The sequence below is a fragment of the Stegodyphus dumicola genome, chromosome 4, assembly GCF_044657685.1.
Source record: "Stegodyphus dumicola isolate Sdum_Otavi_A_Nest chromosome 4, ASM4465768v1".
NCBI classification, from domain to species: Eukaryota; Metazoa; Arthropoda; class Arachnida; order Araneae; family Eresidae; genus Stegodyphus; species Stegodyphus dumicola.
This window is the reverse complement of record NC_140771.1, coordinates 196,857,909-196,883,925: the sequence shown is the minus strand read 5'-3', so window position 1 is coordinate 196,883,925 and position 26,017 is coordinate 196,857,909. Positions and strand designations below refer to the sequence as shown.

The 26,017-nt window shown below is 31.6% G+C and overlaps 1 protein-coding gene across 4 annotated transcripts in view; it reads right to left on the bottom strand.

The window, feature by feature from the left end:
- Positions 1–26,017, bottom strand: part of LOC118190303 (nucleoside diphosphate kinase 5-like) — a 599,363-nt gene that overhangs the window by 388,439 nt on the left and 184,907 nt on the right. The window contains exon 3 of one of the 4 annotated variants that reach the window (XR_004758012.2): positions 14,679–14,786. The exons of the other annotated variants lie outside the window; for them this stretch is intronic. The gene's annotated coding sequence lies outside the window, so the exon portion shown is untranslated. Of the gene's footprint in view, positions 1–14,678; positions 14,787–26,017 lie in introns of those variants that run through there. 4 annotated transcript variants of the gene reach the window in all.

The window sequence follows — 26,017 nt, the reverse complement described above, 5'->3', positions numbered from 1 at the left end:
GGCGAAAATGCAGCTTATAAATATTAACACTGTATTCACTTATTATTATTCATTTCATTTCTCTTTTGCTTTCCCTTTTTTTTTTCTCTTTGTTTCACCCCTTTTCTTTAGTGCAATGAAAATTAATTTAAGGTTAAGCGTTTGTTGTTACAGGTAACATGAGTAAGAACTTTTTCACTGTTTTACTTTGTTGAAATAGAAATGGGTTTAGACAAATAATACAATTATTTTTTTCTTTTTTAATACAACGAGCTTTTATTTAAAATGGATATGATAATTAATGCACCAACAGGACAAAAATAATTTATCGTACAGTTTAATGGGAATAATAGATTAAAAAATAATATTTAGAGAATTCATCTATAATTTTATATTTAAAATCATAAACATTATGTGTCTAAAAATCGGGTGATTTTCAAAAATTGACCAAAAAAGTACAAAATTAAGTTACAGCTTTCGCCCAAGTTTCACTTAGATATTTTTTCGTTCAATTCGACGGTACAAACAATAAAATTTTTGGTTGTGAAACGAAGATACGATCGAAAAATTGTTTAAACAATAAATAAAAAGGTCTAAACCGATATTTAGAAAAAATCGCTTCATCACATTGCCTTGTCTTTACTCATAGTAAATCAAGGCTTAATTCAACATCTGATTCTAAATATGTTCACAACTGAAGAGTGTCAGGAACGAGAAATTTTCCTTCGAACATTATGGAATGTGATAGTTTCGATAATGTAGGTGTGATGGTATGGGAAGAAATATCGGTTTATGGACGTTACGCGCCTGTAAGGTTTCAGCAGCGGATCTATGACCGGCCAGAGATATCAGGATGGTGTCCTAGAATCTTATTTTAAACTTCTCAGAGGCCCATATGGATCTCAAATGTTACTTATAGGCGAAAATGCTCGTCCATATCCAGCAAAACTAGTTGACGAGTTCCCTGAAAGGGAAGACACTCAGCAAATACAGTGGCCAGCAAAATATATTAATCTCGACCCGATAGAGAACTTACGGGTCTACCTTGGAAAAGCAGTTGCAAGGAGACATCCTGTTCCAGGAGATGTAAATTCTCTTAAGGCCCATTGCAGGAGAAATGGAACTCAATTCCTCAAACTGTGATTAACAACGTTATTGCGAGCATGAAGGCATGTTATTATATGTGTGTACAAGGGGAGGTCACATTCCATATTAAATTTATAAGCCCTAATTTTTTCTGAGTTTCCTTTTTTTTCCCTGATTTCTGCTTGGAACAAATTACTATTTTTACTGTTTAATCCAATAGTTTTATATACATGCAGTGCTCTTAATTTTTTCCCCTTGTATTTATGTGTTATCATGTTATGTATCAATCCCTTCAAATTCATAAAATTATATTTCACAGTTTCTGTTTTTAACACATTAATACTTTTACTGTTTCATCTAATAGTTTATATATATGCAGTGTTAATTTTTTCTCCTCGTAATTATGTATTATGATGTTATGTATCAGTCCCTGCAAATTCATAAAATTATATTTCACAGTTTCTGAGAAATCCGTGATTTCTGCATGTAAAGTTAATTCTGGGCATATAAATGGAGGACCTATAAATTTTGGACATGAATGTATAATTTCATACCCAGACGCAAATCGCAGCGAATATTTGCGAGTTATAGCAGAATCAGTTTATCTACCTCTAATCAGTCGAAACACAGAATCTATTGATTTTCTTTTTCTTTTTTCTTTCATTTTTTTAAAGCAAAATTTTTTATAATTCCTATATTTCTACTGCTGTATGAAGAAACATGAATAAAGAAACACCCTACAATATTAATAATTTAAATGCAACGAAATCCAGGTGTTATGAATGCCTTTCGATACGCAAATTACAAAGTCAATGACGCTGAAAAGGAAACCAATGTCCACTTCCTATCAGATAATTCGAATCGAAGTTTGTTAGTGCTACCTGCAAGGTGTTTCGAAGGTTTATCGGCAACATTCAACCATATTGATACTTAAAGTATCCTTCCGTTTACAATTACTGTTAACTACACACGTACAAATATGACTTCCAGGTTTAATGACCAATAAAATATCCACAGCTAATGGTCCGAAGAACTTCGCCTAATGCGAAGTTTTATGTCTCCAATATTCATTCAAAACTAATCACCAGGATGGAATAAATGCAAAGAATGAAATCTTTCATTGGAAATTTTCTAGAAAGGACTGCTTTACTCAGTGAGTGATAAAAATCTCCGATATCCGGTTTAGGAACGGTTATCCAATACCATTCCTTCACGAATAGCTGAAGCAGAGGTGGCTTTTCGATATCGTATCCCCATAAAACCGATTTCGGGAGTCATGAAGCATTTAATGCTTTCCCATTGATTAATTTGACAAACCTTATCGCCCAATCTGGGCAAAGATATGGCGGAAAATATTCATTTAAGGGAACACATGCAAATTAGTTACAATTTTCGTTAAAATGTTTATAAACTTGTGATTAAAGGCACTAGTAAAACTTCCAAATGGCTTCACTCAGACTGTAAATTTTGATTTCATAATAAAAGTTCGTAAGGTGGTCATCATATTTTTGAAAGATACATTCCCAATACCTTCAACGCATGAAAGCTTGTTTAACTTTTAAAGTACACAATGATGATATTATCAGCAAGTAATGAATTTTACTCACACCATTAAAATATAAGACGTGTTGATGAGAGCAAAGCAAGAGGTATTACAAGGCTCACTGGACATAATCCAGATCAAGATTTTATTTTTAGGTCTTGCTGGATTTACATGTTGATATAATCAGACTTATTTTGTTCTGAATTTACATAAAATTAAGATCTGGTTTATATCTTAGCCGATCTACATGACATATACTGGATCATATTTTGTCTCAAGGATGCTACGATTTCCTTTATGTCATACCATATTTACGTGATACATACTATATATTATTTATATGGTGCTGTGACCAGGATCTGGAACGATCATACTGGATACAAGATGCTACTTTGTAGGGCAAATCAGTCAATATATTCCTGTTCAATAACAAGACGATATTGGATTTTTACATGACGCTACGATTTGGAAATAACAAAATCATACTGCATGTACATGACAATCATTGTATGTGTCGCTCAATATGTTCCAAATCAAAATTTGACAGGATCACATTCGATTTACATGATGCTAAATCAGATTTGTGTCACTATGTGGATTCACCAAATTCTTTTAAGCATTGAACACATCCTAATAGATTTATATGATGCTATGATTTGGTCTGTATTATATCAGCAATTTACCAGAAGAAGTATAATTGAAGTTCTTGTGTTTACCACAGATGAAACTTAATATCAACTCAACGACTTTAACCATTAAATGCAAATGTTCTGCATATTTACAACTTATCAAACTCATAAAACTCTTGGACTTGCATAATGTTTGAAAGCAATCAAGACAAGTTTTAGTAAACAGATATAGCACATATTAGAAATATATGAGATGCAGAATATGTATTGGGATTTAAAAAGTGCTCGCTGTTTTACCATATTTTTAACGCATTCCTAGTACCAATCTAAACAATATTGGTAAAAAGCAAAATTACTTAATGTATTTTGACAGATGTGTTTGATGTTTGATTTTTGGATCTTTTTAAATTCAGTTAAAATATATTTGTTCATACACAAAATGGTGCATATTAACAACAAATCTAATTTTTAACCCGTAAAATATATTAGAACGTTGATTAAAATATTTTATTAAAAAACTCCTTGCAACCTAAGTCCTAAAGGGTGCGTGTATATACGCCCAGAGACGCGCGTTACACATCTATTTATTAGAAAAGCAAAACATGAAAACAAATCATGAAGCATAACTGACATCTTAACGAACATGAAACTGCCATAACATAAAATAGTTCACATAAATATAAGTTTGTTAATGCATGCATAAAAAGGTGCTTAATAATGTGCACTTCCCTCAGCTGACAAGTAAAAGAAAATCTACAAACGTAAGAGAAATATATGTTAAAATATATTATCCCATATCTTTAAATAATAATTGATTTATTTTTAACTCATAATTTTGATGTTTAACTTGATTAGTGGAATAACCTCTTAATGGATTACTGGTTTCTATCGAACCATGTTTTCACTTTATTACACTTGGCAAATTTTAGGCCTAATGTAATGATGGATACACTTTTTGCTATTTCGTACTTTCTGGAACTTCGTAGGGGTGGATCGTCTACTCACTTGCTTCTAGTGATGAATTTTGTCAAAATTTTCTGAATACTATTTTCGTGAATGGACTGGCAAAACCAAAAACAAAGCTCCTGGCGTCCCCCGATGAAACATACGTATGATTTCATTATCCATTAATTATATTATTTTTCATTTTCATCTGTCTTTGGGATTTTAAACTGAGGGAAAATATAAGGATTTTTTTTTTAATTTACTGCCGTGATGTATTGATTTTTAATTCAATATCCACACATCTACAATTTCTTTGTAGTTAATTTCAGAGTATCATATACTTTTACTCCAGAGTATCATATACTTTTCTTTTTTTTCGCATATGCACAAATTACTGCCGCTATGCCTCTTACGTTTGCATATTTATATTTTTTCTTAATTCGATTCGAATGAGGGAAATTTACATTATTAAATATTATATTATTTGCTTACATAAGCAAATTTAAATCTCTCTCTCTCTATATATATATATATAAACTTAAAGCATCTAAATTAATTAGAAAATTGGAATAAAAGCAAGGCAATTCCTCTATAATATAATATTTGCAACCGTGTATAAGAGATTTAACACAATATCAAAACTAATCCAATTAAAGATACAATTTAACTGGATTAGTTTTGATATTGTAGTTCGAGTTCGAGAAAAAAGGACGTCCATAAAGCTTCTTGAGAAAAAAATGTTAAATCCAACCTAGCTTTTATCAAATTCATTAATTTCAAATTTGTGATGTGCTTCGTTTACATGGCGTGGCAAACTCTCTGCACTGCAAGGTCTTTGGCACTATTTCTAGTAGTCGGAGCTAACACATTATTTTACGTAATCTTGAGTCACTGGTAATATGGCAGTTAAAATATTCCACAGATATTGAAACACTCTTGTGGGGGTTGAGCTTAACCTTTAAAATAGTCGCTAGTTCTACTCTTGACATTGCTGTTTGCAGTATCTATAAAAGTAACCTTAAATTTTTAGTTTTTTTTTTTTTTTTTTTTTTCTTCCCAGCCATTTCACCATATTAAATAAAAGCCACATCATGCATCTCCAAATAATAATACTAATATTGTTCTTAAATATGCAGATGAATTCCAAAAGAGGAGAGCAAAAAAGTCAAACATAAATGTAATTGGCTATTTTTCCGAATATCCTCAAGAATGGTACAGAAAGAAAATTTCCCATTTTGCACACTTTTAAAAACATTTAAAAATTCAGAACGTGCTGAATACTGAATCTCTGGAATTAGCATTCCAATTTATAAAGAGATAATGTAAATATAGAAATAAATGAAAATCTATAGTGCAGCATAACAGTGCTGCCATCTATTAGAAGTTAGTAATAATACCAAAGTATCACTTTTGGCGCTGTAAATTCGAAATAAAAAGTGTTAAAAATATCTTAAACGAATAGAATGCAAATACGAATTAAATACTCGTAGCAATAAATGACATTTCAAGTGAAACCAACAGGAAAAGCAAAATTTTCATAAGTTTCAAAAAGCAGGCAGATAAAATTAGCATTATAACTAATATTATTAACCATCATTTTATTATTGAGTAATGCATACGATGAGTGTTCTTTTTGTTTCGAGTGATTACTCAATCCCTATTTCATTGATAAGCTTTGCTTAAATATGTTTATTTCATTTAGGATTAGTAAGCCAATTAATTAAGAGTCTTTCTTTACACATTTCAGACTCATCATATCGAAATATGATGTCCAATGTAACTCCCAAGATAATGGGTCATCCAGACGGCATAGTAGCCAGAGGAGCTTATTGTGGTACGAGGGGTTGAAGGGTCAAATCCAGGAGAAGGCATGCATGTCTGTAAATGTACAGCGTCTTTGCGGCATAGAGGAACTCTAAATATACGGCGAGCCGAAAATCCTTTCGAGAGGTTGGTGTTAGGGGAAGAGGGGTGGGAGACCGTCGGATGCGTCCTCTCCCCGAGGTACTCTCTCCATCAAAATTGGGAGGGGGCGGAACTGAGCGAACTCGTACTGTCACCTCTATAGTGCTCAAGGCTCTTGCCAACGACAGACGTGAAAGTAAAGGCACTCTTGTATAATACTCTCAAATTCCATTATATTTGGTGATTTCGAACCCAAATTATGATGAAGCTGAGAAAAATCATATACCGCTACCTACAGTCAAGTCTTGAAATAGTTCTGGAGAGATCTATCATCAGGGGCCAAACGGTAAGATCGATGAACACCTGTAACTCGACCCAAATTCAAATTCTGCATGGGAATTCTCGTACTTTTAGTCACATGTAACATGAATGCTATCCATTTTCCCTTAGAAATTTCTCCACGACGGCATCCATTCTCTTACAGAGACAGCCCTCACATGCTTTTCTATAATTCAAATAATCCTATCCCAAGATCTATGGCGAACAACAAAGCTGCTTACCCTCTTACGACTATGTAAAGTCTTCTATAATTTCCACATGGAAGAAGTATTTCTTATTATAAATAGAAACGAATAAGAATATTTTTAATTATTTTTTCGACAGATCCAATTCTTGTATATATATAGCATTCCTTACTGAAACAGAAATAACTAGCACGCTAATGTGGGGATTAACACTTACTTTGAGTTCTTAAAAAACTCGGTTTTAAACAAAACAGGGCTAAACGGGCTTCCCTTGTTATACGCAGCAGGGGATGGTTGGAAAACATGCAACCAAGAATAAATCAGGTTTGCTTCAACTTTATTTTATTTTTCGTACTATATGAGCCTGAATAATCGCATACATGCACATCTGTTCATCAATTTTTTTTAAAAAAAGACTCCTCTTAAGCAGAAAGTTCGGAAAATTTAAGTTCTAGTTCTTTTAAGAATTTTTTAAAGAAATTAACCGCTAGGTTCATCAAATAAAACTAAATTTCCTTTAGACTATGCTCTGACAGTAAAACACGAGAAGAAATATAAATTATTCATACCTTTCATCTGGTAACAGTTTTCAAATCTAATTCTAAGTTAGGCTTTTCAGGTAAAATATTTTAGCATAGTTTATTATCTATAGGTAATAGGTCTCTATATGGACATACACTTCCCGTACTTTTCTATATTCATGCTAGCTTCCCCCCCAGTATAATAAATGTGAAGTTTCCAATAAAAATAAAGACTCGTCTCATCAGTTTGACACTTTCAGTCATTCTATGAAACAAATCTTGTTCCAATCATTCACTTTGCACCTTTGTTGTAAGGACATTTTAGTAAATTTCTGACATGCATGATTAAGGTGCACCTTTTTAAATACAACACACATGACTGCATTATTATCAGGTTCACAACAGTATTAATAACATACTTTTTATTTCGGAAATTTTGTTCTGAACAAAAGTACTTTTATTTGAAGACTTTTGGGATGCTTTTCGAGAAATCCAACCAAATATTCAGATTTAGAAATGTCCTAATTAACAAGTGAAAAACACATTGTTGACTGAATGAACCACCTAACTTATTTAATATGACACACACTAACTGATCATACAATTTTTACTATTTACCAACACTTGAAAAATTCGCTCAATAAACCATAAAAAATTCTGTAAGGTTACTAAAAAACTCATGAAAAAGGAGTACTATGAATTATTTAAGTAAGCACACTATGTAATTTCTTTGTAACAATTGTACTAGTAAAGGTGTTTTATTTGTAATATTACCAGGAACAGTTGTGCATGTGGAACAGATTAATTGCATATAAAACAACAAAGTAGAGATCTGTAACAGTTAAGGTATTTTGCGAGAAATACTACTCGAAGTATTTATGTATGAATAACAGATTAATCAAATGTAAAATAACAATGCATATATCAGTAAAATGTTACAGATATTTTACTTGTAATGCTAGTGCAGGTATTTATGTATTTAGAACATATTTGACATTTTTGCAATATCAAAGAATAAATCTGTAAGGGTTAAATTACATGTATCATGTTTATACTATTACTGCAAACAGTTTTGTTTCAGCTTAGGTGAAATATAAAGGATGAAATCGCCAAAACTATAGATCGTCTACTTATAACGGTACTGAAAATAGTAATTAGATAAGTAGAACATAGATATATCCTTTGCTAAATAGCCGCAGAAAAGGGTGTAGATGTTTTGCTTTAATGTTAATGTAAATAATTATGCATGGATGCATTTATCTCATGTGGTATTCGAAATGATATATCCGTAAAAGGTACACACGTTTTGCATGTTTTGTTACTGACTGTAATAAAGTAGACTGAATTCAATAATTTTCAACAATGGAATGAAAAATATACCTAGAAGATAAGTATAACAGTTTGAACATTTAATTAGTCAAAATTCAGATGCTTATTAATTTGGAATTAATGTTCTATCCCTCTCACAAGCAAAAATATTCTGCCGCAAAGTACTTGAATTTCCAGATGGTAGATTGAGTCAAATGCTCTGGAAAGGTCTAGGACAGCGGTTTTCAACCTTTTGACTAACACGTATCATCTAAAGAAAAACTGAAAATCTTTAGTACCACCACTACAAAGTACTACTACTACCACCACTCTCGAACAAAGCTCAGATCGCATAAATTTACGAGTGTTAGAGAAAAAACTCAATCAGGATGTCGTGGTTTTAATTTTTGAATTTAATAGTGAAAAATACTTTGCTTCTTTGCGTACCACCTATTTTTCTCTTGCGTACCACCAGCGATACGTATGCCACCGGTTGAGAACCCCTGGTCTACGACATTTTTATCAAATTTATTGCAAACTGAAATTAAAACTTTCGAAGTGTTATGATTCTCTCATATCTATATTCTTTTGTTAATATTAAAATAAAGAATATCTAAAAATTATGCTGCACTGTAGAGTAACAGGGAAAAATTTATACCATATTTTAATGTTTTAGTTGCAAGAAACGAAAATATACACGATTTTTTTTCCTTGTTCAGAAAACTGCAGGTTTAAAAGTAGATATTATAGGTAAAGCTTAAATTTATTTCAAAAATTTTATAATGCTGCTGAAAAAGATTACATACTGAAGTGGGAAAATTACTTAAAAATTTCGTGGATGAAATGTTTCATAATATTTTACGTGCTGAAATTTTTCACCTTATTAAACATCTCAAGATCATCTTATTATCATATGCTAAACCACTAGTTTCTTATTAGTCATCAGTGGAAAAAAAATATTGAAAAGCTTAACAACAACGTTCATTTACCTATTCAATGGGGAAATTAAATTTTTGGTTAATAATTCTATGCAGTTTTGAAGATAATTAATACCTTGCACATGAAAAATTAGTTTTTTTCCCACGAAATAAATCCAGACGTTTGAGTGCGCATTATTTGTGTGCGTAGTGGTTTACCTCTAACAGTCAGCCATATCCTAAAAATTACCTACTGCCTAGAAGAAATAAATATTTAAAACCCGTGTAGTACACCTGTAATTTTTTTATTCATAAAGCTGATGTTAAATTATGTTATTAGTACCCATCATTACATTCATAATGAATTTCACTATATATCAATATCTATTGTTTGGTTCAGATAGTTTCTGTTTAAACCTACTAGATTTATTCAGTTCAAAATTAAGGGGGGGGAAATTTACTTTAAATTGACGTAGATTGTGAGTAAATATTTTTTTCTTTCTCTTGAAGGAGACGGATCTATGTTTTAATCGCCCTCAAAATCTATTGTTGAAAGAGTTGTATTCAACATCTATGCTAATCTTAAAAATTGCTATTCCACCTATTTAAAATTTTACACTCGCATGTTTTTCCTCCAATTAAATTTATTTTAATAAAAAAGTCTCGCTAAAGTAAATCAAGTTAACAAAATTTTAAATTTAAAAACACACTATTAACGCTATTCAAGTTTGTTATGGAATAAAAATGCTGAAAAACATATGCTGGTTTCGTAGTAGATTTCTTATATTTTTAGCATAAATACCCTACAATTAAATCATCAAAGACAGGACATGTGAAATTTTTATTTATTTATTTTTTAATGCTGAATTTTAAATGCTTTCCACTTGAAAAACTTCTTGGCATAGTTTGCAAACTGTTTTTCAGATTTCTAATATATGTCATTAGTTATCACTGCGTTTTAAACTTTATTATCACTAGCTTTTGATAGTAACCCATCAGTGTTAATGCAGAATTTTTTATGCAGAAGCACTTTTTCCCTGCGAAGAAAAATGTCATTAATAACTATCAGAAAAGTTCAAAATGTTATGAAATTTTCATTTTCTGTAATATTAAATTGTTTATTCAATCATATTTAAACACACATTTTTTTACATTGTGGTTTTTATAAATCTAAAAACGTTTAACACTTCCTAAATATTTAGCAAGTGTTAGTGTCGCTGCGCTATGTATTATTGTGCTAAATCATGTTAATCAGGTATTTCATACCGATAGCAATGAATCAACGACATCCTCACATAATGAATCTAATGCGATGAAGATCTTTTATATGAAATGTAATTAAATAGTCAAAATGCCATACTTTGGGATAAAACTTAAGTACATACATTTTCTTTAAAATCTTTCATTTTCAGCTAAAAATGTAAAGAGATATTAATAAGATTATTTTAATATATTTTAAAAATTTGTGCCATATAAAACTCACATACAAGATCAGCACTGTTTTCTAAAGGGAACTTCATATACATAATGCTACATACTGACCAAATACGACTAATCAATATTATAATTTATATTATTTTTTCCTATTTTCTTCGTTACATTCGTAACAACATACTGCATTAAACTAATGAATGATACATCATTTTACACAATTTTTCAACATTATTTTATTTACAAAGTATAACAAAGATTTTTAATGATGTTCCCCCTTCAGTTTATTTTAAAATGCCATGTATTTCGGGTTAAAAATATTTTTTTATTAATCCAAAGGGGCTTTGTCCCTGAAGGACTATTGTATTGTTTTCGTTTTGCGATTTTGCGTCGATTCACTACAAACGGCGAATCACTTTTCAAACTGTTGCCACAAAGTATTATCGCCCTGTGGTATATTTAAAGAAATTAAATAATGAAAAATGTGTATAAATGTATGTATATTTCTCACATAGTGATAAAACAACGGTACATAGAGCCATCGAATTTTGAATGACGTGATCCTCCTACGAATATGGGAATGTGGAAGACCAAATTTGAAATTTGTTTTATTATCGATTTCATATTTTGCAAAATTTTAACGAATTTTTTATTAACAAACTCAAGGATTTCAAAGCGAGCAATGGCAACACTACGGGGGGGACCTTTTTATCTCCAGCGCGCGGAACTGTGTTTCGGAAATTCTTAAGATACGCTGCTCATTTTAAAATTATTTTGCGACATTGCTATTAAACTGAATTTTATGGTTTAAGTGCAAAAAACATGATATTTAATAAATAAAGGTAACATATAAAACGTCAAAAAACGCCCCTTTGGACGTAATTTAAAATCTGAAACCTTTCAGATTTTTTTAATTATTATTATTTATTTTATTTTTTTATAATTGATTTAATAACTGTAATATACTACAGAAAAACCACAAAATACAGAAACGATTACAAGTTGATAATTCATGACGCACACCAAGCTCAGTCAATTATTTTTTAACAATGTAAATATAACTAAATGGTACCTACATGACATTTTCAATCAGCAAATGCTTAAACGTGTTTGCATTCTACACAGAATCTTTAACAACTAAACCTGATCAGCACTTCATTTGCATGAAAAAACAATTTATAACATTTGACTTCCTTTGTGGCTTATAATGATTCTTAATGCCTTTCATAATGATACAAAGTTAATAATTGTTTCTCCTCCATGAACTTAGAAAGTGTGCATTAATGCGCGATAGTATCAGGGATACAGAAAAAGCAAAATTCCAAGACAAATCATAGTGTAAGATATTATGAGTTAAGATGAACTCAAGTATGAAAGATATACAAGAAAAGCGTTTTCCTGATAACAAAATAATACATTCTAACCAAAAAGGAATAACTTTATACACAGACATGAATTGCAGAGCCACTGGTTGACTCAAAATATCCAAATTAACTGGGTTTGAGTTTGATTTAAGTAAAACGTTTTGACGGCAACAAAATTACACAAACTAAAAAGAAAGGAATTAATAAATTATATGAATTGCAAAGTATTGCTTATGATCTACTGCTACTCAAAATATTCGAATTAATTGGGATCACAACAATCATACATTTCAAAATGTGAAGTAACAAATTAAAAGCGAGGTTAACGAAGAAATAAATTTCTACTATGATGATAATCATAGAAAAATTGCCAATAACATGAATACGCATAGAATACTAGTCCGAATGTTAGACGGCATCAATCTGAGAATGCTTGATGTCTGTATATGCAAGATATATCCCCCACACCAATTTTTACTGCATATAATATATTAAGCTTAAGCTTTTTCTACAAGAGAAATAATTAAATAGTCTAAACCAGAGGTTCTCAACCACGAGGGGATTCAGCCCCTAGAGGGAATTCCATAGTTTCAGAGGAGACTGTGATCACCTGTTAAGATATTGGACTACGTTTAAATCGCCAATTTCCATATAATTTTCCAAAAGATTTTTATCACTTTATTTTTAAAGCGCTTTCCAAAACTACTTTTGTTTTATATCTTCATTTGTTCGAAGCAGAATTACGGCCATTTTTGTTCTACGCCATGATCCTGAGATTTCTGTTTAAGAACCCAGAAGCTGATGTTGAGAGGTACACAAACTACTCTAAATAACTTTAAAAGATAAGCTTTCATTTGAATACTTTTAGTAATGTTCAAAATATGATTTTGAATCTTTCTGTTTGTTATTAAATGTTCAGGAATGCGATTAATTTTGTAATTTAATTTTTATACTTGGCAACTTTTCTTTTTCTTCTGTTTGTGTTTGCATTACTTTAAATCTACTTTTTTTGAAAAATTTGGTTTCTTCAACTTTTCTGTTACGAAAATAATCTTTAAATTAAAATATTACTACAGTAATTCTAAGAAATGTTTCACAAACATTCTATAAAATATTGTGAATTAAATGGTCTAAACGTTTAGGTTTATGTACATATCAAAAATGTTTTCCGACAATTTTGAAAATGAAAAGGGTGTGGTGGTGTATTTAATTATGGCAAAGCACACTAGGGCTATCTGCCTAAGGGGAGGGATGCCTTCGTGGAGGTCTTTCTAAGGGAAACTGGCTCGTATACACGTTACACATGGGGAAAACCACGAAAACGCCCATGCAGCCAGCCCGTTCGCGGGATTCGAACCTCGGACCGAACTACCAGTGTTCAGCGACTTTACCGCTCGGCCGCTGGTGGGCGAAAATGAAAATGAAAAGGGAAAAAGTTTTTGAGAAATATCTAATGCATGCATATTTAATAGACATTTTAATTTATCACTTAAATTTTAGTATATTTAATTCCTTATACAAGCAGGCAGCACTGCAGGTCATGGCGGTCTAACAGCTGTTGCGCCATTAATATTACTTTCATTCCTTACACTTCAAAATATATAAGGGACAAAAATAAAAGCAAAATATTGATAAATATTTATCATATGGAAACATATCTAATAATGCTGAAATTCAACACATTTTTAACACAAAATGTAAGGAAAAAAAAAAAAGTTTACTTTGATAGCATGTTTATTACTTGTTTTTATCATTTTAAGTACTTATTGTTCTAAATTAACACCAATAATAGATTTATTTATACTACTTTCCAAAATTTTGGTGTCGAACTTGGTCAAATACCTTAAGTATTTAGTTTATGAATATAAAAAAGCTACTTTTATTTTAGTATATATTAAAATTTTTTTGGTTTAATTTGCAAAACACATTAAATATAACTAAATTTAAATAAATGGATATGCATTTTTCGAGTTTTGAAAAGAAGCAGGTAGGAGATGATCGTCTAGCAGCACTGAAAAGGGTACATGGGTCAAAAAAAGGTTGAGAACCACAGGTTTAAACCATGAAGCATAGCTCAATTAGCATATTCACTTTTAACCTTGGAGTTAAGCGGCAACAAATAAATCCGCTTCAGAACATCTTTTTTCTCTCTCTGTCTTAGATTAAGGTAGTTCCCGAATATAAAACGATGGTACTATGTGGCTTACTATACTTTTTTAAAGGCATTTGGAGCAACAATAAATAAGTACATATATCAACTAATTAAAATTTAATTTACTACACTAACTAGAAGTTTAAAAAAATATATACTGTTTGTTTTGCATATGCTCAATTACCGTATCATTAAAAAAAAATGAGAAAAAAGTTGCTACTTTCAGAAAGTAAACTTTTGAACAGCACCTATTTTTCGAAGTAATCAAATAAATTATAAAACTGATAAAGGCTTCCAGAATTTACGTTTGTGACTACTGACTAGGAATTTAAAAAAAAAAATTACCTTGAATATACTTTTAGTAAGTACTGAATCAAAAAATGACCTTTACCTCCCCTCTCCCGTTCATGAAAAACGATGGAAATTGTACAGTAGAAAGGTAGCTTCTTCCTTGATTGGGTTACACATTTACATAGCCTGAACTGAAAAATGGAAAAGATGTCGATGATAATAAAGAGTAGAAAATATGATGTCTACTACAGTAAAAACAAATAGATATAGAACAGGGGTTCTGAACCGGCGAGATTGAGACTTCCTTTGTGACTCAAAAAACTGTGAGCAATAAATACATTTGGAAAACAATTTTCTAGATCAGGGGTTCTCAACCGATGGTACGCAAAGATGCAAAGTATTTTTAACTATTAAATTCAAAAATTATACCCCCAACATCCTGATTGAGTCTTTTTTCTAACACTCGTAAATTTATGTGACTTGAAGCTTTGTTCAGGAGTGTTAAGGGTAGTAGTACTTTGTAGTGGTGGTAGTACTAAAGGTTTTCAATTTTTGTTTAGATACGCGTTTGTCAAAAGGTTGAGAACCGCTGCTATAGAAAATACTTATACATAAATTCACAGAAGACATTAAAATACAATTGTTTACAAAAGAAAGATTCTTAGGTAAAGACCATGGATTGCCTTTGCTTCCAAATTTACATTATTCCTTCCATTTCATAATACCACTCAATTTCGGCAAGACAACATGCAGCGATAATTTTCAATAATAATTACACGCCAAAGAACATTTTCCCTCCATTTTTGTCATCCTTAAAGTGCTAGTCAAAATGTTTTCCCTGCATTTATTAACTTTCCCCCGAGTGTCGACGATGGAAAACCAGTGAAGCTACTGACTAGGATCTGTACTTGGGAAGCCTCGGCCATGGTGTTACATAATCACTCTTCACAGGACTAGAACCTTCGTTCATTCGGAGGATGGTTCAGACTCGGCAAGGACCATACGGTACTGTCTTGTCTGCAAATCCGCTGTGAGATCGTTATATGGTTCATATATCGAAGGTTTGGGGGTTTGGCTCTCCTAGGTCCGCTCTGGGAGACGCTCGATATCGAACTATTCGAACATCGAGCGTCCATCGAGAAAGAACAGAACGATGTCGATGTCGTTCTGTTCTTTCTCGATGGATGCGCAGCCGTCCACCATTGACATATTACCCAGATTTAGTGAAACAAAAATCGTCCCCACGGGTTGACCGATGGGGTTGTGCCTCCTTGGAGCGCCTCTAGGTGTTGGGGCGTTTAATTGCGTTAAGGCAACATCGAGCTAGCCAGATCTGGGTGCCCCTTCCTCTTAGCGTACTGTATTTATTAGCTCGCACACAAATTTTCCATCAGGAAAAATGTTAGATGTTAACAAAATAATAATAATAATAATAACAGTTCTAATTTTTGTAGACATATCTTCAACTATGACCACAAAGTCACCGTCCACAGTATTTACTGAAAAATTTGGTAAATACCATTCACTGGAGCAATCCCAGCTTTGTTTCCAAGTTAATTCACAAACTAAAACCTTCCAACCCAGTATTAATTTTTTAATTCCTGAGCTAATTAAAAGCTTCCTTCAACTTAGCATCTGATAGAAAACGGAAATTTAAACAGAAAGATTTAAAGCAAGCAAGACTTTTAATCAATGCCTTCACAAATTCTTTCTCAAAAGATACAGTTTCATTTGAAAAGAAGGCAAAAGAATTTTCTCTTTACTAAAGTCTCGACGTACTTTTTTTCTGCAGTGCTGAAGAATTTTTTTTTTAATTACAGGTAGTATTCTAGTTGCTTAAAAACTCTGTGTCCTTCTCCACGCGATAATCAATCAAATATCTATACCAGCGTTCTCAACCGTTTGACTAACACGTACCATCTAAACAAAAATTGAAAACCTTTAGTACCACCACTCTTGAACAAAGTTCAAATCGCATAAATTTACGAGTGTGAGAGAACTCAATCAGGATGTTGGGGTTTTAATTTTTGAATTTAATAGTGAAAAATAATTTGCTTCTTTGTGTACCACCTATTTTCCTCTTGCGTACCACCAGTGGTACGCATAGCACCGGTTGAGAACCCCTGGTCTAAGACATTTCTATAAAATTTATTGCAAACTGAAGTTAAAATTTTCGAAGTGTTATGATTCTCTCATATCTATATTCCTTTCTTAATATTAAAATAAAGGATATCTAAAAATTCTGCTGCACATTACAGTAACAGTCACTCACATCTTTAATGATGGTAGATTAGAATACATAAGTGTTTTGGATCTACATCGTATTATTCACAATACAGGATGGGGAAAATTGATGTGATGAGAGGAGAAATAATTCGCGCTTTACTGGACGATATCATACTAAATTTAGCCATGTGACTAAACACTTGAAATCAAATATACTAGAATTTAGAAACATGTTTAGTGAGCTATTTTATTTTTTTGCAAGGTAAGCATAAGCTAAGATCATAGTAAAATGAATTTAACGTTTAAAAACAGTTCTAACTGTGAATATCTATTCCAGAATGGGAAAGATATTTGGAACAGTTTTTAAATAGATGCAGATGAAACAATTAAAGATTATAAAAAAGCAGCCAACGTGTAGAAAAATGGTAGATTGGAAAAGAAATCAGTAAAAAGAATCGAAAGCGATAAAAAATATTCACATCGGGGGGGGGCATTTTATGGCTTTATGAATAGAAAAAACAGACGAATAACACCATAAGAGTTTACCGGCAAGCTTGGAACATGTATAGTAGTTTGCGAGCTTAGAATACATACATAGTAAGTTTTGCTGAGCAATACAAGGCTACAAGTAAGAGGCTAAACATTGTAACTGCAATTCTATGAAATGCAGTTAGTTTCTCTTCAAAAATGTATACTTATCTACACACATCAGAGAAAAAATATATTCTCAGCTACCTGTTAAAACTGCATAGATTAAAAGTAGAATAATCATGTTTTCGGGTGAAATGATGTCAAATGGCCGATAAGGAGCACCCTTATATCTTAAAGACCAGTACCGTAAATTTTTGTAGATTATAACGAGAATTGGGATTCATATGTGAAACATTTTAGAGGAACGATCGTCGATGAATTCCTCTCGGTGGTGATAGTGCATAATCTCATCGAGCGATACTCATCTCTGAGTATTTGGAAACTGAGAGTACGCTAACAATAAACTCATATACTTTTATACATTAATTTTTCGCGATTAAAAGAATTCATTCAAACATACGAAGAAGACGAAAGGCGATTTTGCCCTTAGACGTTTTGAGAAAGGATCAATTCCCCTTGATAAGTCAAAATACGCTTCTGAGAAAACAGCAACAATTTACTTTTTTTTTTTTTTTTTTTTTTTTTTTTTTTTTTTTTTTTTTTTTTCCGTATGTACCGTTTTACCTCATTTTTATGTATGTACTATTTTTTTTCTTTTTTGAAATGCATGATTTTAATGCATACCATTACAAATTTCAAACTTCTTATAAGTTTATTAAACATTTTTTAACTTTTAATCCGATTCTCTTAAATATTAACTTTTTCTAGTTTCAATCTGCAATAGTTTTACATTTCCTTTTCGAGGACATAAACAGAAAATGAATAAATAATATATATATGCATGCTTTTTCGGAAAATACATATAATATATCTCTCCAATCTACTGTAACTGTTGGTTGCATACTGCTTTAAATATTATAAAATATGTGATAATGAAAACTGAACCTAAGAATTTAGGAAAATTGAATTTAAGAAAAGAATAAACATCAGCGAAAGGTACTCGCGTTTCAAGTAAAAGACAAGTGCAGTTAAATTCAGTATTTACGAAACGTTAGTATCTTTTTTCTGTATATATAAAGTATTAATTACGATAATGAACAGAAGAAGAATAAACAGATGCAGATCACTGTTTCTAGGATCTAAATATCTAAATCCTCAGCGGCCATCATACCATGCCATATCTACATTTATTTTTGCCTTTTGATTTTCAACATTTATTACTAAATCCCTGATGAAATTTACCGTTCACAGATGCAGTGCTATGACTCGGGGTTTAAAAATCGTTGTCAAGAAACAAGGCAACTAAAAATTGGCACGATACGCCCGTCTGCCCTTGAGACGGAGGTCAATTTAGACCGAAGGTCAACTACTACCTCTCAAACCACAGTTACCAAAGTTTCATGAAAAGAACAAAACCTGCATTCCTAAATCTGACGAGAATTACGATGATTTTACAAAGAGGTGAGCATGAAAAGATATAGGATTCATCCCAGTAACCAGATATGCGTATATAGTGCAAGATGAGTTAAATGAATGAAATATTCAGGTTAAAATACAGCGGTACAAGGATCTGATTGGCTTTCAAGACACATCTAATAATTTTTATTGCAGAAAAATAAATTACTGTTGGCAATGACTTATAAAACTCAATCTCTAGTTCCAAAAATTCCATTGCAAATGAAGAAATACAGAAGTGTTTCGAAAAAATGTAACTATCTGTATCCCCCCCAAAATATATATATTACAAAGTAGGCACCTGGTGACACATATGTATCCTTAATAAACCACTGAATTAAATGTTGTAATGACTACCATTGACAACTTACCATTTAAAGAATGCTACATAATAAATATCGAAATGAGTCGTGGAAATATGTTTATTTCCATGAAACCTCAAAACTGAAATTGAAAATCATTATGATCTTTTATTTGGATGTTCTTATTTATTACACAAAGTTAGATTCTTTATAACGGCGAAGCACTTCATGCTACGTACTCACTTCGGAGGACTTCCTAAGAGAAACTGACTTTTGTTGACGTAAAGGGAGAGAATGAAAAGAGCCTCCAGCAAATCAGCCCATTCAGTTGCAGGGAACGGACGATTATATAACTTCAAGTGAAGACTCAGAGCAGTAGATAGAAAAATTTAAAGAACGGTCAAGAAACTAACAATAATGGCTCGCAATGAACTTTTATGCATTTTATGCTGAATAACAAGAATCATGAAATACCAAGGAAAATATGAAATAAATGAGTCTTCAAGTCACTCATGCAGATTTCTCGACTATTATTTACATTCCTTTTTTATTGTTTGGTTAAATTAAGCAACAGTCTTCCAAGTTTCACTATTTTTTCTTAAATTTAACCAAATCCAGGATTTACTATTATTTACTTTTATAATCACTTAAACAGAGGGAAGAAAAGACTTCCACACATTTTCTGGCATAAACCTATTTAGGAATCACACTATAAAGTTCTTTCACTACTGAAGTCATTCATACTACGCGATCATAAATATCATCGGCCCACCAGCGGCCGAGCGGTAAAGTCGCTGAACACTGGTAGTTCGGTCCGAGGTTCGAATCCCGCGAACGGGCTGGCCGCATGGGCGTTTTCGTGGTTTTCCCCATGTGAAACGTGTATACGAGCCAGTTTCCCTTAGAAAGTCCTCCACGAAGGCATCCCTCCTCTTTGGCAGATAGCCCTTGTGCTTTGCCATAATTAAATACACCAAATACACCATAAATATCATCCTCACATTGCCATTATGTAACTAATGAGCAAAGGTTTCACGTCAGAAATTAAAAATACCCCATAACATCTGTTCACCATTTTCTATACTACGATAAGCAAGCATGTTATATTAATCTCTGATTCGAACAAGTGGAAAAAATAATTTCACTTAAGTCCCCCACCCCTCAAATAATAATAATAAGAAGAAAGTAAAAAAAAAAAAAAAAATCTGTAAAGTTTCAGACTTTAACGGTGGCCCAAAAGGGTTTGTTAAAAGTTTTTTATGATTTTACCTCAGCTCGTAGTCTACTAATCTGTTGTTACACTCACTACTACTAACCCACTTTCCATCCCTCTTTCTAGCTTTATTATTAAGCATAATTTTCTTAGCACTTTGCCACATACAATTCAACAGCAAAATTACAAAAATTTTAAAAGCAGCATATGTATGCAGTGTTAAGTGTTGGCATACATTTCCACCGCCCAGTTTTTTCACAGTTCATCATATCAGTAATCAGTTTTCTTACTAAGATGGCTTTACAGATCTTTTTTCTAATCTTTTTATTACTTACGATGTATACGTTTACTTTATTTATTAAATATCACGTTCTTGGCGCTTACGCCACATGATATTCTATTCAACAGGTAATCACAAAATATTTAAAAACAGCGTATCTTTAGAATTTCCGATAGAGAGTCTCATGCGCTGGAGATAAAAATGTTTTTTTCCATATAGTATTGTCATTGCTCGCTTTGAAATCGCCGAGTTTGTAATTAAAAATTCGTTGAGTTTAACAAGATATGAAATAGATAATAAAACAAATTCAAAATTCGGGTTATCAGGTGCCCATATTCGAATGGAGGACTACGTTGTTCAGAATTTGATGGCTCTAGGTACCGTTGTTTTTACCCAATGCTTGACACATGCATACCTTCATGAAGATTCATAATTTAATTTATTTAAATATAATACAGGACGATAATATTTGGTCAACTATTTGAAAGTTATATGCCGTTTATTGCGGATTCAACGCAAAATGCCGTTTCGAGACTAATATAAAGTGAGCACATTTTCATTGAGACAAAGCGAGACAAATGGAATGAAATGAGAATTATAATTTCGTTATGAAAGCAGACCAATAATTCAAAAAACTATGCTTTATTATATACATTCAAATACTTGTCTATAAATATACAAAAATATATTTATTATTAACTATTGGTAACTATACAAATATTTGTAAAAACAATAATCCGAATATTATGTTTTTTAATTAATTTAATATTTTATTTTTAAAAAATTATGAATTTCTTTCACGGTTATCCTTTTTATCTGAGTGAATACTTTGCAATAGATTCGGATCATTTATTAAAATGTCGTGAAATTTCTCACGTGAATTGGTCAAATTATATTTTAGGCTTAATACAGATTTTAAAGTTTTAATGTTGAACTGCGTTTTTTTTTTTTTTTTTTTTCAATTGTCCGTATTTTATTGATACTAGAAAAAACACGTTCTTTTGCTGCATTTGTTCCTGGAAGGGAGAACGGGTGTTCTACAATTTTCAAAATATTTTCATAAGAAATATTATTCTGTTTAAAATGAAGGGATAACTCCGTCCATTTTTTTGTCTGTTTCCACATTTGCAGACAACCAACATTTAATTTTTTCATCAGTAACGTAGCTTTTTACCAACGACACCTCATCAAAAAGATCATTTTCGCAAATACTATTTTTCGTAAAATAGTTACTTATATATTAAAAAGATTTTTCCACATATTCCCATAATATCTCCTTTTTAAATGTCACCCAATGAAAGTTTTTAATATCTGAGAATTGTCTCTTTCGAAGTCCCGCGTAGCCGAAACATAATGTGATTCGGACCTTAGAAAACTTCAAAAACTTCATTCAAAGATTTAAACCATCAAAAATATGTATTTGTTCTGTATGAAAAACTATTAATATAAAGAATGCTTCTGTATAAAATTTTCTTTGCGTTACTTGAAAAGATCTGAACTACGAATTACCGACACAATATTTCACTTACTAAGCAAGTCGATATAGAGCTAAAGATTTTTACTTTGATAATGCAACTGAGTATTAATTAACATATTAATCGAAAGTTACTATCTTTAATCTTACTTATCTATGAATCGAAAGTTACTTATCTATTAATCGAAAGTCCAATCTCATGTGCTGAAAATAGGCAGGATCAGAAAGTCTCAAACATTGCTTAGCGATGATTCCAGTTATACATCGTCAGCCTCAATACTACGTTATTCACAAGACTGATCAAGAACCGGTATATTTAACCAGCCAACTTTTAAAAAAGGTTTGATTTTCAAAATTTAAAATGGAAAAGTAAAAAAAAAAAAAATATTTTATAGGCAAATATACATATATTATTTTTAATTTGATTAATTTACTTATGTGCTATGTTTCATTAAGTATGTACAATTAACATGCTAATCTTTATCTTTAATTTCATTCACATATGAAATACAAGATCTTATTCTGAAACTTTTTCTCAATCTGCTGTTTCGATGGTACAGAAGGGGTCGATATGATCGCGGCTAGTAATATTATTAATATATTGTTAGCGAATTGCCGAAGTCTCGTCCGTTTGCATACGAAAACATGTAAAATATATCGCTTTTTGTGATCAACAATTCAGTTAATATGATCAAAATATTACAGAATATTTTTTAATTACAGTCAAGTCATCAAAGAAATTCAAATTTGATAATAAAAATTACCAAGGGAGGAAGATATGTCGCCAAATAAGGGATTAAGTCGCCAAACAATTTGGTTTCGAATTTAGTCAATTATCTCAAATTAACCTTTCCCCCCCCCTCCTCAAAAGAAACTTATTTGACGAAGATTTTGTAAGAGATGGATTTGTAAGAGATCAGGTTCCTGTTCTGTAAAATATAAAAAAAGTTCCGTAGAATGTTTTTTCTCTGCAAAATAAAAATTCTCTGTAAACGCCTACGCCAAACTAAGGTTGTATTTTTGCCTAATTTTAAATTATGCATTGGCAAGTTCTCTTCCAATGAGGGAATGCCCTCATTTGAAATGTTGCTACTGAATATTAGAGCCCTGCATTATATTTAAAGAAATTAAATAATGAATGTATGTATGTTTCTCGCACTGTGAAAAAACAACGGTACTTTGAGCCATCAAATTTTGAATAACATAGTCCTCCACCGGCACATGGGGACCTGGAAGCCTGAATGTTTCATTTCGAATTTGTTTTATTACCTATTTCCTAAAATTTTAAAGAATTTCTGATTAACAAAGTTGACGATTTCACAGCGAGTCTTTTCACCTCCAGCGCGCGAGAATGCATGTCGGAAATTCTAGAGATATGCCGTTTTTAAATATTTCGTGACTTTCCTGTTCAATCAAATTTTATGCGACGTAAGAGCCAAAAACGTGAAACTTAATAAATAAACACAGAAAAACGATAAGAAAAAAAAGTTTTGTAAATTCTTAGTAAGGAAACTGAACATTGATATGATGAACTGAGAAAACTATGTAGGAAAAAAACAGAAACATGTATGCCAACGCTCCATCAGGAATTCTAAACGTATACTGCTATGCTACTTTTAAAATTTTTATAAGTTTGCAGTTGAACTATATATGGTGCAAGTGCGAAGAAAATTATGCTTAATGATAAAGCTAGGAAAAAAAAAAAAAAAGTTAGTAGGATTGAGTGTAACAGCAGATTAATAGACTGCGAGCTCATCGAGCGTGTAAAAAACCTTAACAAACCCTTTTGGGTGACCGTTAAAATCTAAAACCTAATTTTTTTTATTTATATTAAATTAATTTAATTCTACTGCTTATTTTTATGCATGTTTTTTCTCATTGTTTAATATTATCATTGGGTTACTATTATCAAAACAGGCATAGACATACGTGATCACATTCAGCGGGCTTACTGAATCTCTTTTTTGCTGACACTATCAATGCAAAAATGAAAGAATTCTTTGCTCTTAAAAGTTAGAATTACTGTTTAATGATACAGAATATTTTATATAGAAATATGTAAATCCTTTAATCTAAGTTAGGAAAATTGTCTTTACTTTCTTCTTCTTTTCAGTAATTATTCATTTCTTGAAACAACTCTGCAAGAAGCTTACGTCGTTATACTCAATCTGTCATAATCATACGTTAAAATAAATTCCCCAGCAATTTTGCAATGTTAAGCGGTTAGACAGAACTAATGTTACAGAAATAATGTTAGAGAAAATGTTATGATTTAAAATATAAAATTGCTAAGCAATTAATGAACGTTTTATTCTACGCCACGTTTGAACGCAAATCAACAGCGTTTGAAAAAGTAAAAGTGTATTTCTCACTAGTGTGATTATCAATCTGTAAATCTTGACTGTCGATTAAAATAAGACCTTTTATTAATATTATTATTTATTTTTATAACTTTCGAAATGGAAAGTGGCAAAGGTACACGTACGACATTGCCTACTGTGTGAATTCGACGCAGCACTTCTGTTATACAAGCTGTTAAAAGCATCCGAGATGTCTGTGGTGCATGCAGTACAGTGAGCGTCAAGCTCGTCGTTGATTCGGATGCTTCAGGTCGTGTGATTATGACCTCAGCAATCTTCCAAAATGTGGCGCACCATAAGAAGCGAATGATGTCCAACTAGCAGGTATCGTTAAAGGTGGTTTCAAGAATGCTACGTCGTGAAATGGCCATTGTTTTAAACACGCTACTACCCAAGTAACACACGACGTTGCGAAGATGTTGCAAACTGGTCCGAGAGGTTGCAGAGTGGTCGTGGTAACTTTTACGACGTCTTTACAACGTTGCGAAGACGTAAAATTTTTCCCGTTGCATCTTGGCAATTTGACGACGTCGTTGAAACGTCATGATATGACCGCTTTTAGACGTGGTCGTTTTAGGATTTTTTTCATAGTTTATAATACTTTTAGAATAAAAAGAGACTACATCTGCCCTTTCAAGAGTCTGAAGTCCGCATAGTATTTACTTTGCAATGTTTCATTACTTTATTTCATCTAAATGTATTAAATCTAAGGTAGATTCATCTAATGAAATATAAATTTAATATAAATACTTTTGATTTATTAAATTTAATTAGTACTAAAAATACGTGCTAAATTATTGTTTAAAATTTTTTAAATAATTAATACTTAAAATATTTTTTATAAATATTATAGCAAAATATTTAAAAATGAAACTAATCTATAAAGTAAGTTATTAAGTTGTGCATTTTATATATTTTAAAAAATCATATTTCCGAAATCAATGCAAATCACATGTTAGCAAATATTTCACTACTGAAATATGACTTTATTTATTATTTTTGAAGTCAGGACGAATTTATTTAAATTAATATGGTGACATAATATAAAACATTTTACCGCAATTAGTGCAAAAAGTACAATTTTCGTGAAGATATGATTGTGCGTGAAGATCTATTCACAGATAAAAATGGGGCGAATTTAAGAATTCCGAAAAAACGTCTAATGTTAAAAGACATGCATATTTAACGGCTGTCCAATACATATGACGGAATCCATCGGTAGTCAGGAGAAGCAGAAAAGTAACTGCGCAATTAATTGAGATTCTAGCAGTTCTTTCAGGTAATTTGGTAAAGATGCCATCTGTAAGGCGTTTGAAAAGACTGACTTCATGCTTGAAATTGAATCAAACAATAACTCATATAAATAATATTGCATATATTAAAAGTAAATGTTATGCACTGTCAATCAAAGAATGCATTGTGAATCTTCTCATTGTTCTGTATCTACTACTTCAACTGACTTCAGGGAGTGAAATCCCATTGCTGTGAGCTCCTGTTTGGGTGTTGTTCCTCTGAATTGAG